This window comes from Mirounga leonina, unplaced genomic scaffold (genome assembly GCF_011800145.1).
Source record: "Mirounga leonina isolate KUSES-001 unplaced genomic scaffold, KU_Mleo_1.0 Mir_488, whole genome shotgun sequence".
NCBI lineage: Eukaryota > Metazoa > Chordata > Mammalia > Carnivora > Phocidae > Mirounga > Mirounga leonina.
This window is the reverse complement of record NW_023270777.1, coordinates 1,062,004-1,074,768: the sequence shown is the minus strand read 5'-3', so window position 1 is coordinate 1,074,768 and position 12,765 is coordinate 1,062,004. Positions and strand designations below refer to the sequence as shown.

The 12,765-nt window shown below is 52.8% G+C and overlaps 1 long non-coding RNA gene across 1 annotated transcript in view; it reads left to right on the top strand.

Annotated features, from left to right (window-relative positions):
- Positions 1 to 1,591, top strand: part of LOC117999938 — a 3,892-nt gene extending 2,301 nt beyond the window's left edge. The window contains exon 4 of the long non-coding RNA XR_004676348.1: positions 666 to 1,591. This is a non-coding gene — a long non-coding RNA (uncharacterized LOC117999938). The remainder of the gene's footprint in view (positions 1 to 665) is intronic.
- Positions 1,592 to 12,765: the final 11,174 nt, after the last annotated feature.

The window sequence follows — 12,765 nt, the reverse complement described above, 5'->3', positions numbered from 1 at the left end:
GGAGCAGGGACAGGGGGACAGCAGGGACAGAGGGAGCAGGGACAGGGAGACAGCAGGGACGGGGGGACAGCAGGGATGGGGACAGCAGGGACAGGGGCAGCAGGGACGGAGGATAGCAGGGATGGGGACAGCAGGGATGGGGGACAGCAGGGATGGGGACATCAGGGACAGGGGCAGCAGGGACAGGGGGACAGCAGGGACGGGGGACAGCAGGAGGGACACCAGCCAGGTCGCCGGTGCACTGTCCGAGGTGTGGGGGAAGGCAGCAGGGCTGGAGTGGAAGTGAGAGGAACAGGAGGCAAACATGTAACCCCTTCCTCCCCTTTGCAGAGGGGCTGAAATCCTGAGTGTTAGCAGGTGGCTGTTCTGGGGACTCCTGGGTCCCCCACTAGCAGGTGGCAGGAGGGCCCCCTTCCTTTCGGGCTGGGGTGCAATACCGCCTCTCACCAGCAGTGGCCACTAGCGGCCCTGCGCCTTCCGAACCCCAGACAGGTGCGTGGGGAGCAGGTTAGATGCAGTCTGGGGGTGCTGAGCCTCAAGGCTGGGGACCCCCAGGGTGATCCACTGCTGGCTTTGATGAGACCGGCCAGGCTGGTGCTCACTCTGCCCTGGTCCTGCTGCTGGGGACAGTGCAGGTTCTGTCCTTCATCTTTCTCCTCCTGCAGCCTGAGCCTCAGACCCCCTCCCAGCCCAGTCAAGGCCTTCCTGTGACCTCTGACCTATGAAATCATTTCTTCGGTGGAGTCACCCTTCAAGACAAAAGGGTCCGCCCTCCTGGACAAGCTCCCTTGTGACTTTTCTCAGAGACAGTGGAAAAGACCAGTCCTTCCCACCTGTGCATGGTCCCCTCCAACCCCCTCCCAGCCCCCATCTGGCTGGATTCTCACTGCACCCCCGAGAATTGGGTATTACTGTCCTCATGTTACAACAGAAAAAGCGAAGGGTCAGAGAGGCAGAGTGACGTTCCTAAAAAGTATTATCCTGGTTTCTGAGCTCCCGCCTCTCCCCTCCAGACCTTCCCTCCCATGCTCTCCTCAGCAAAGTCAGGCCAGACTCTGCAAACCCTCTTCTCTCCTGGCCAGCTGGTGTCCCCTTGGGTTTTGCCAGCAGGAGGCGCTCGGGGGAATACCAGGAGCGGGATTAGGGAGAAGAATGCCCGCCTTCTGGTTTTACCTGTTGCTCCTGCAAGTGGCCTCACCTGAGATCCCAGTCTCTTGGGACCCCAGCTGCCGCAGGTGTTCACTGCTCCCTAGGCTGGTTCTCCAGGCCCGAGGATCCTCTCCGAAGGATTGGGTGGGTGGGCAGGTTGGGGGTGGGGTCTCCTGTCCTCCCACAGCTGCTGGGAAAGTGCCACAAATTCACTTGTTCTCTTAATTTGTGAAAACTTCCTCCACTTGTCTGTGAAGAGCCGCTCAGAAACACCCTTCTCATTACAATGTTAAATTAAAATTTAGTAGACGAGGCACATAGCAGAATAAACTTTCAATTAAAATGTACACACTCCGGTGGTGGAAGGGGGCTGGAGAGAACTTGCAGGCATCTTTGCTGCGAATGTGCTCGAGATTTAATTTTACTATGACATCTCCTTGGAATTACACTGCTAATTGATCACATTGTGTCTGTCTGTTATTTAAACTTTCAATAAAACAGAGATTAATGGAAGGTGTAATCCTCCCGGGCAGAACAAATATTCCCATTGCTCATGTCAGGTACAGAAATGGAAATGCTTGGCTAACAGCTTTTTGCATTCAATCTGCGAACATGAAGTTAATCATGAAAAATGCAGTGATTCTTTAATTGCTTGAATGAAATTTTTTCTGCCTGCCCCATTTCTCACCCAAAATAGCCACCCTTGTTGGAGGTGTGGAATGAAGCGGCAGGGAGGCAGGGCCGGGCTTCAGGGGCGGGGGCTCTGGGGGTGGGCAGCTGTGGGGTGGCTGGCGTCTGTGTCCGAGGACATGTGGCCGTCAGGTGGGACAGAGCCCAGCTGCTGCAGGAAACCTCCTGCCACTTTGTGATTTTGGCAAGAATGTGTGGTGGGGAAAAGGGCTTGTCTGTGGCTCAGACTCCCGGAGCGGAGTGGGGGGGGGGCGGAGAAGAGGCTGGGATCTCGAAGGCCCCTGAGCCCTCGTTCAGGTTGGGGGCAGGACCCAGAGTAGCAAGTACGAGCCCTCCAGCGCCGCCACCACCTCCTAACCCGTGGCCTTGGACAAGTTCCTTCAATTCCCCGTGCTTCACCTTCCCCTCCCGTGGATGGGCGTGAAGGTCACGATCTCCAAGGGCCGTCGTGGAATGCGCTGTGATGTATGCCAAGCACCCAGAATCGGGGCCGCCGGGCCATCCTGTGTGCTGAGCAAGCTTGGCTACTGTCATTAGTATGCTCTCAGCTGGCGCTTCTGTCTTCTTTATGGTTCCTCTGCCAAGTCCAGGCGCAGTTAAGCACATACCTTGGAGTCGGAAGGTAGGGACTTTATTCCCGCATCTTCCACCAGCTAGCTGTGTGACGTTGTATGCAGTGGACATGGAAGTGCCTGCCTCCCAGGGCTTCTGCAAAGGTGGAGTACAGGTAGAAAGAACCCTGATTTCAGTCCTCGGCATGCAGAAAGCACATAAAAGTCCATCCTTCTGTCCAGGCCCTGCAGGACCCATCCAGCCCCTTTCCCACTAAGGCAGCGCAGATCCAGACCGTGTGTGATCAGTCTGTCTGTGGCCTCCACCCCCTGGGGTTTTTTGAACTGAGTCTGGACAATGGAGCCACACAGCTGGACCTGTTGCCCTGACCCACGGCAGCCTTCAGGCCCTTGAGGTTGATGCTCCCATTCCCTTCTGTCCTCCCTTCTGCAGAAGGATCCTTTCTACCTCCTTCAGGTGTTTTCCAATGCAGTGGATTCTGGTCCTTCATTTACATTAAGCCACCCTCATGTCATGTCCCTTTGCGAGTTTGGGAGATTCAGTACCCCAGGTGAGCCTGGAGTAGCATAAAGGACAGGGACAGAGCCACCTCCCATATTCTGGACACTATGCTTCTATTGATATGACCCAGATGGCATTCATTTCTTGCTAGCCATGTCACACTGTTAATTCAGTGAAATTAGGTAACTAATTTTTTTCTGCATTTTTTTTCTATGCCTGTGGATGGGGAGTTGTGTTCTTTGCATCTTGTGCTAACAGCCAGATTGCTGGACCCACATGTAGGGCTTTACTTTGTTCTTCGTAGAGTTCTTTATGTTCTTACCTGCTAGTATTACTTGGGCTCCTAATTCTGACATCTGCCATGTGAATGTCATGGTTTTCAAATATTTCACAAGTATGACATTAAACCTCTTTCTATACGTAGGAAGAAAACAAGACCTAATTTGAAGGAAAGACTTGCTGAGGGGCACGCAACCAACATACAGAGAATCAGCACAAAGACCCAGTTTTTCTGAATCGAAGTCCAGGGATCACGGAAGTTCAGAGCTGGGAGAGGGAAGGGAAGCAGAAGTCGTCATCCTATCTGCCATATTTCTGATGAGAGGCTGGCTGTCCACCCCTTTTGGAACGACCCCAGTGGGAGAGGAGAAGCTCATTGCCTCTATCCCAGGAGAGAATGACTCTCATTGTCGAAACGTTCCTCCTTGAGCTGGGCTGCCATCAGCCTTGCACGAGATGCGTGGGAGATGAGGGTCTTTCCAAATGTTTCAGTCGGGGCTTTTTGGTTGCAAGAAATGGGGATCTACGTGGGTGAGCGCAGGGAAAGGGGGCTTGCGGGGAGGCTGTAGGAGGGACCCCGGTTCTGTCCCACGCTCGTCCTCACTCTCTTGCTGATCTGGGCTTCCATCCCATTCTTTCTCTTTGCAGACTCACTCGCACTCCTGCACCCTGGACTTCGCCCCACGCGGCTGCCCCAGCTCAGCTCTGTGGGGACCCTCAGCAGCAGCCTTCCCCCCCCCCCAGTGGCCACAGTCCTCCCCGTCTTTCAGTTCAAGTTCCGGGGATGGAATCCCATCAGCGGGGATGGAATCCGATCAGCCTGGATTCTCTGGGAAACAGAGTCCAAGACAAAAGCTTCTGTGGCCTTGGGAAGTGTGGCCTCAGGAAGCAGGGGCGAGGACAGGGGAGGGAGGCAGGAGAGGGGCAGGTAGGGGTGTGTGCTGAGCTGGCCCCAGCATCCGGCCAGGTGGCTGCTTGGACTTCAGGTCCGCGGCAGAGAGGCCCCACGAAGCCACCACCTTTCCAGTCTGTTTAGGACAGAGGTTCTCGACGGGGGCTGATTTTGTCCCCCTGGGAACCCGTGTCTGGAGAAAGGGGAGTGCAAGTGCCCCGAGCGGGTGGAGGAGGAGGAGCCCCCGCCTGACTGGCCGTGCTGACATCGTGTCGCCGCGCTCCAGAAAACCCGCCTTGGGTCCTTGGTGGAGTGCGGCAGAGTCTGGAGCTGTGTGTGCTAGGGGACGTGGGACCCCTGGCCCCCGGGGGGGAGGGGCCGCCCTGCTCGGCGGCGTTTGCTGTTTCCTTCATGCTGTAAACACTGTCACGGTGGCCGATTGCAAGGTACGAGCAGATTCACGATCAGCTTGTGACCTTGCGGCCAACGATGGAACAGCTGGTTCCCGAGAGTCCCGGTGAGCCTCTGCCGCGGGTCTGCACGCGCAAGCAGATGAATCAACACGCGAGGAGCTCAGCGCGCCAGGAAGACAGCAGTGAGGTGCCGCAGACCTTTGTTGTCCTCCTCGTAGACCCTTGCCTCTTGTCCCGTCACTCTGTGTGCATCGCCCCAGAGCAGAGGCGTGTGGGGTGGGACGGAAGCCGTTTGCTGATTCTCCGCCTGGATTTTCTTTCTTTCTTTCTTTTTGGTCCAAAAATAACACTATTAGAACAGAAAGCTCTTTTGGACATTTAGACAAACATGTTTAAGTCTACAAGAGTAGCTGCCATCTGGTCTCGGGAACAGAAAAAATTCCAAATGCTGGGGGAAGGAAACTAAAAACTCCCCAAACGGTGGGGGAAAAGGCTGAGCATGTTGCCTGTGCGCCCCAGCTAGAGTGTCCCCGTGTCCCCGCCTCCTGGAAGAGCCCTGGCAGGGTGGGGGGGTCCGCGGGATCTGGAGCAGGGAGGACGCCGGGGAAGCACGGAGAAAGCAGGCTCCGATGTGGATAAACACCTGCTCCGGCCGTGGTCCAGCACGCTGAGCTCTTGCTGGGTCGTCGGACGAGCTCCCGGAGGGCCCAACACCGGCAGCGAGAGACCCTCGCGGGCAGAGGGACGCCTGTCCGGGTGGCGGCGTCCAGCTGCCTCGGTCACGTGGCCGTGACCCCGGCGAGAGGAAGGGGACCCGGACGTGACAGGTCTGCGCCACCTTCGAAGGGAGCTTGAGGTTCAATCACAAAGAAATTACGTCACGTGTTTGTATACAGCTCGGTCTGTGGACTGGGACAGAAACTCCGGCTCTTTGCTCCGGACTAGGGGTCAGGAAACTTCCCCAGAAAGGGCTGGGGTAACTGTTTTGGGCTTGGGGGGTCACATAAAAGGACACAGAGCCTTTCTCTCTTTTTCTTTCTTCCTTCCTTCCTTCCTTTTTCTTTCTTTCTTCCTTTCTTTTTCTTTCTTTCTTTCTTCCTTCCTTCCTTCCTTTTTCTTCCTTCCTTCCTTCCTTTTTCTTTCTTTCTTTCTTTCTTTCTTTCTTTCTTCTTTATTTTCCTATCCTTCCTTCCTTCCTTCCTTCCTTCCTTCCTCTCTCTCTCTCTCTCTCTCTCTCTCTCTCTCTCTCTCCCTTCCTTCTAAAAATAACTCTTTAAAAATGTGGAAGCTTGGGCATCTGGGTGGCTCAGTCAGTTAAGCATCTGCTTCGGCTCAGGTCATGATCCCGGGGTCCTGGGATTGAGTCCCGCATCGGGCTCCCTGCTCTGCAGGAAGCCTGTTTCTCCCTCTCCCTCTCCCTCCCCCGGCTTGTGCACACTCTCTCAAATAAATAAATAAAATCTTTAAAAAAAAATTAAAAAATGTGGAGGCCATTCTTAGCTGACAGCTTTGGTCTGAGGGCCATAGTTTCCCTCTATGTTGGAAGATGCAGCTCTCCGATTGGACATGGTCCCCCTGACGTCTGCCTGTCCCCTGCGGCCTCTGCACCATCCGCCGCGCAGCAGCTGCCTGAGTCCTGGGTTCCCTCGGCCGCCCGGCTTCAGACAGCCACGGGGCTCTGCGGAGGCAAGGCGGGTCGGCGCAGGATGGATCCGCGTACCAGGAGGACGGCGCCGTTTCTCAGGCTGTGGGCCACATCGTGGCGCGTGTGTCCACCGGTGGAATGCACTCCGAGCACAGACAACGTCTGCGGCTTCTTCCGACTTCGAATCAACCCTGGGGCCCGTTTCCCTGGTTGCTGGGGGACCAAGCCCTCCGCCCGGCTCCACTCACCCCACCCCGCGCCCTCCCTCTAACTCCGTCCCGGCCACGGGAAGGCCTCTTCCAGGACATTCGTGCCAGGGCTCCGCTCTGGCCGGACCAGGCTGACCACTGGCTCCCATCAGTGGGGGCTGGGCAGCTGGTCTCAAGTCCTCACGCGAAAACCAGCCAGCCCAGTGATCTTTAAGGCCTTTTCCTTAATTCTTGGTTCATTGTGAAAGGCAGCTCTGCTCAGATGGAGAGACAGACAGCCCTGTGGATGCTGCGTCCCTGTGAGGTTGGCCCCCAGCCCACACCCGGATCGTCTCCCCAGGGGGAGGCGCCAAGGTGGGATATGAAACTGCTTCCCGTAGGAGGGGGTGCTGGCCGGGAGGCTCTGGCACCTCCAAAGCCCGAGGTGGGATCCTGGGGCCAAGGATGCCAAGTTGTCTTGGGATGCCGGCCAGGGGCGTGCAGGCCCACCAAGCCCCTGGCTGGGGCCTGACCCTGGCCACGATCTGGTCGGTGACTCTGGCCTCCAAAGAGCCCTGATCTATCCACAGCCCCAGCCCCGAGAGGCACCCCATGCGCTGGGGGCCTCTGCTCTGTCAACGCATGCGGGAGCACACGCAGCTCTGTGTGGCCGTGCTCTGCTTTGGACAGAACTCCGGGCTGGGTCCCCTGTCCTGAGAATCGGGGCAGGTTAGGAGCATTGTCTCCGTATGCAAAAGACCATGTGTGGGAAGGCGGGGAAGGGTTTTTCTTCTGACATTGGGAGAGCAGACCTGGCATCCTGATTTTATTTTCAGGGTATTTTCTGCCAAAGAGGGGAATGGAGGGGAAAACCTGCCCTCTCCCGCTTTGAGACCATTAAACCTCAGGCAACTTGCTTGAGGGACTGTCAACAAGCAATCAGTGAACCCTCAGCACCTGGGGGGGGTGGTTTGAGCCCCAGTTACTGCTGTGCCAGGAGACGCACGGCTAGATGGGAGCCCCGTTGGTGAGGAGCCTCTGTGAGGGTGGACAGGGCACGGCGGGCAGGACACGGCGGACAGGGCAGGGCGGACAGGACATGGTGGACAGGGCATGGTGGACAGGGCAGGGTGGACAGGGCAGGGCAGACAGGACACGGCGGACAGGGCATGGTGGACAGGGCATGGTGGACAGGGCACGGTAGACAGGGCAGGGCGGACAGGGCAGGGCGGACAGGACACGGCGGACAGGGCACGGTGGACAGGGCATGGTGGACAGGGCAGGGCGGACAGGGCAGGGCGGACAGGGCACGGTGGACAGGGCACGGTGGATGTGCTAGGAAAGTCTGTGATCCCAGGCCGGTGTTCAGAGGGAGCGTCTGGAGCACAGGATCGGGGCAATCCAGGAGGGCTGCAGGGCGGCGGTGCTGAGCTGATCTTGGCTGGGCTGAATCAGCACACTTGGCATCTGTGAGCCCTGTTTGTCCACCGCTTCTGTGGGCACCGTGGGCTCAAGGGCTCTGGAGCCCTGGGGACCTTTGTGCGGAGCAGCCTGTCCTTATCAGGCTCCAGCGACCCCGCCTTCTAGTCCCTCCTCCGGGAGCTGCCTTGGTGCGTTCAGGCCCCCGTAGGAACGCACTCTTCCTCGGAGCTCCGCGCCCCCTGGACTCCTCTGTTGAAGGCGTTCTTCCTCCAAGCGATTTTTCTAAAACAGATTTGGCCGTCAGTCTCCCTCTTGAAAGGCTTCAGTGAATCCCCTTGGGTGTAGAGGAGGTCAGACCTCTTTATCGCCCTTCTCCCCACCAACCTGCCCACCACCCAGCAGGTGCGTGCATGCACGCGTCTGTCCACACACAACACACACGCTCCCTAGGCTTGAACGGTCTCATGCTCCCCCTCCCCCTATGTACTCACCATTTGGCTGTCCCCTCTGCGGGGAGCTGGGGGGACCCCCTCGCCCGCCTGCCCCCACCCGTGGTCTCTCCCCGGCCACGCACTCTGGGGCTGCCGGGCCGTTACCCTCGCTGTCCCCACCTCCCTCAGCTGTGCGGGCATCACATTTATGCGGACGCAGTCGGTCGCTGTGTTCCCTCATTTGACATCCTCATCGTTCATTTGTATCTTCTCCATTTTTCTGCCACTGTTGCTGGAGGCTTGTCAATTTTATTGAGTTTCTCAAAGACCCTTTTCTTTGTTTCACTGGTTTTCTCTGCCGCGTTTCTGTTTTCAATTCATCGATCTCTGTTCTCGTATTTATTGTTTCTTTCCTCCCACCTGATTTGGGTTTGTCGTGTTATTCTCTTGCCTGGTGCAGTGCAGACTGAGGTGGTATTCGAGACCTTCCTTCTTGCCCCCGGCCTCCCAGACTTAAGTGCTGTGTCTAGCTTGCTACTTTTTCTTTTTTTAGAGTTTCTATTTAAAGTCCAGTGTGGTTAACATGCAGCCTTATATTAGTTTCAGCTGTTTCAATACAGCGATTCAACACTTCCCTACGTCCCCTAGCATCCATCTTGCTACTTTCAAGGTTTTTTTTTGTTTTTAATTTTTAGAAGTTCGACTACAATGTGTCTTTCCGTGGGTTTCTTTAGGTTTATCCTATCTGGAATTTACCCAGCTTCTTGAATCTGTAGCTGTATGTCTTTTGCCGAATTGGGAAAGTTTTCAGCCATTTTTGGAGTAATGTGTCAGTCCCACCCTCACCATCCTGTTCTCCTGGGACTCTGACGACACGGATATTAGTTCTTTGGTTGTAGTTAGTTCTACGGGTCCCTGCGTTTCTGTGAAATTGTTTTCTCTCTGTTGTTCAGACCGGGTACTTTCTCTTGTTCCGTATTCAAGCCCACAGGTCTCTCCTCCATCCCTTCCTCCTCTGAACCCACTCTCTGAGTCTTACTTTGGTCACTCTGTTGTTCAATCCTGAGATTTCCGTTTGGCTCTTTATATCTTCTCTTTCTTTGCTGGGATTTTCTGCTTTTGTTTGTTTATCTGTTTCTACTGTGTCTGTAGTATTTTGATGACGATTGATAGAAAATCCGTATCAGACGACTCTAGCATCTTGGTCGATCGGTGTTGACTTCTGTATTCGTTCCCAGAGCTTCTGTGATAAAGCACTAGAAACCGGGAAGCTGAAAACAACAGAGATGTACTCTCCCACAGTTCTGGGGCTGGAAGTCCAAAATCGAGGTTTCTCCTGGAGGGCCAGGGGAAGAATCTGCCCCACGTCTCTCTCCTAACTTCTGGTGACGGCTGGCCCCCTTGGCTAGTAGATGACCACTCCAGTCTCTGCCTCTATCTTTAAGTGGTGTTCTCTGTCTGTCTGTCTGTCTGTCTCTGTGTCTCTTCCCCTCTTGATTATAAGGACACCAGCCATATTGAGTCTGAGGAGGGGGGCGGGGGGCATTCTACTCCAGTATGACCTTACCTTAACTAATTACCCCTGCAACAGTCCTATTTCTAAATCAGGTCCCATTCTGAGGTCCCGGGGCTGGGACTTAAACATATCATTTTGGGGGACACAATTCAACCCACCACCTACTGATTCTACTGATTTTCACCCAGTTTGCTCAGTATGACGAGTAACTTTGGGTCAAAGCCAGGACTACTGGGGTGTTATATAATGAGACTCTGGGTCTTATTTCAACCCTGAATTTTATTTGGACTCCTCCGACCCCATTCCAGCAGGGGAAGGGGGCCCTGCCTCGTTACTGCCAGGTGGGGGCAGAAGTCCTGGTTCCATGGCTGGCTTCTGCTCACACTGGTGTTGGGGGGCCTCTTCATCCCTGGGGGGTGGGGTGGGTGGGCTCTCTGGCTCCCCATGAGGCCTCAACTGACACCTCCCTTGCTGGAGGGCGAGTAGAAGGTCCTCCTTCCAGGGACACCACAGGGACATGTGTCCTTGTTACTTGTGGGTGGTGGTGAATGTCCTGGCTCTCCACTCGGCCTCCTGGGACATCGCCCCGTTGGGCGGGGAGCTCACGGATTGCCTGGAGGGGTGAAGTCTAGACTCTCCATTTGGCCTTTGCTGAGCTGTGTGTGGAGTGGGGGTGGGAGGGACAGTATTTTTATGCTGCGTTCTGCTGGAGTAAAGCAGTTATTGCTTAAAAGGGTTCTGCCTCGCCAGGCTGCTCCCATTCTGGCCCTTTGGCTTGCTGTTGGTTTTTCCGCCTGTGTCATATGGGTGTTCAGATGACTGGCTTCTGCAACTTCACGTCTGGTGTGCGTGAGGCACAAAGAGAACCTGGGGATCTCACGGCCGTATTGTTCCTTGGGTCTCAAAGTTCCGAGACGGTCTGTCTTCTTCTTCCTGACTCTCCTCTTGCTTTTCTTACACATAAGGTCCTAGCAGGAGGAATGGGAAAATGTACCTCTACTCCATCTTTCTGGAAGCAGAGATCTCTCAGTGGGTTTTTTTTTTTATGACTTCTTATGATAGTACACTATGTTAATATTTTTGCTAGTGTTGAACAATCCTCGTGTTGCTAGAATAAATCCTACTTGTACATGCTTAACGTCTTCGCTTAATGCACTACTAAATTTAATTTGCTAATATTTTAGTTAGAATTGCTGCATCTGTATTCATAAGTGAGTTTGTTTATGGAACTTGGTGTGTGTGCGTGGGCGCATGCCGTGTGCGTGCAGACCGTCATTTTGAATGACTGAAGGATTCCAGAGGCCGTCCAATTTTTTCTCACGCTACAGAGCAGTTTCAATGACATGGGATGCATTCATTCCTTGAATGCATAATAGACATTCCCCATAAAGCCTTTGACTTAGGTACCTTTATTTGGTGGGGTTTTTCTTGACAATCTAATCAGCTTCTTTGCTTCTCTGATATTCTCTGATTCTTGCCTTGCCCTGAGTCACATTTGAAATTCTTTTTTTTTTTTTAAAGATTTTTACTTATTTATTTATTTGGAGAGAGCACTTCGAGCAGGAGGGAGGAGCAGAGGGAGGGAGAGAATCTTAAGCAGACGCCCCACTGAGCGTGGAGCCCGACCCAGGGCTCGATCTCATGACCCCGAGATCATAACCTAGCTGAAACCAAGAGTCGGACGTTTAACCCTCTGAACCATCCAGGCACCCCTGAAATTCTTATTCTCTAGTAGAATCGTCACTGTAAACTCATCGACAGCATCGTACCTGGTATCCTGCCATCTCAAATCTCCTTTATAGCTCCATTCATGTTTTCAAAGTATCAGGTATTTATGTCTTCTCTTTTTTATTCTTTGCAGGCTTGCCAGAGGTTCATGTAGGATTAATCAGAAGTTTTAAATGACCAGTTTTTAGTTTATTTAGTTCCATAGAACTTTTGTCCTAACTCATTCTTTTTCTCTTTAAGCTGCAAAGATCAAATCTTTCATTCTACCTTAAAAAAAAAAAATCTCGGGCACCTGGGTGGCTCAGTTGGTTAAGCGACTGCCTTCGGCTCAGGTCATGATCCTGGAGTCCCGGGAACGAGTCCCGCATCGGGCTCCCTGCTCGGCAGGGAGCCTGCTTCTGCCTCTGACCCTCCCCCCTCTCATGTGCTCTCTCTCTCTCATTCTCTCTCTCTCAAATAAATAAATAAAATCTTTAAAAAAAAAATCTCATAGTGTAGCATCTAACTTACTGAGCTGAAAGCTGACTTGTTTCCTTTCTTTCTTATTTCATAATAAAATATTTTGGTGATCAGTTTTTCTCTGAGTTGGGTTTAGGTCCTCATCCCATGGGATTTTATATCGGGGACCTTCCTGTCTTTAATCAAGTGATCTGTGTTTTTTGAATTTTGTTGAAAATTTTTTGAAAAATTTTTTTGTGATTAGTTTTTTGATATTTATCTTTTTTGATAATCTCTCTGCTTTTTGTTTTATTTTATTGTGGTGAGAGTATATGCCCTGTTAAATGTCCCATTATTTTGAATTTTACTGATGTTTTCTTTGTGGTCTGGTCGGTCTGTGTAAATATACAATGCTTGTTAGTAGGTTATGAAATCCTATACATATCTGAATCATATTTGTTAATTATAGCTATAATTGTGTTTTGGGGGGACATACTTGGTGGGATAATTGATAAGAGATGTATATTAATGTATCCCACTATGCTAGTAGTCTTGTCTCTGTATTTTTTTTGAGTTTTTTTAAAGTATATTTTGGCTTTTTGCTCTTCAGCATGTAGGGTTACAACCATTACTTTTTATCAATGGGTTCTTCCTTGTTTTCCAATTCAGTGATGAGCTTATTCTTATATTTATTTATTTTTTCTGTTCTTTTAATGAAATTGGGCAGGGAGGAGGTGTACGTACACATATTCAACCTCCCTTCCTGAATCTGTTGGTTCTTAAAAAGAACAGAACAGGGGCTCCTGGCTGGTTGAGTAGGTGGAGCATGTGACTCTTGATCTCAGGGTTGTGAGTTCGAGCCCTACGTTGGGGTGTAGAGATGACTTAAAAATAAAATCT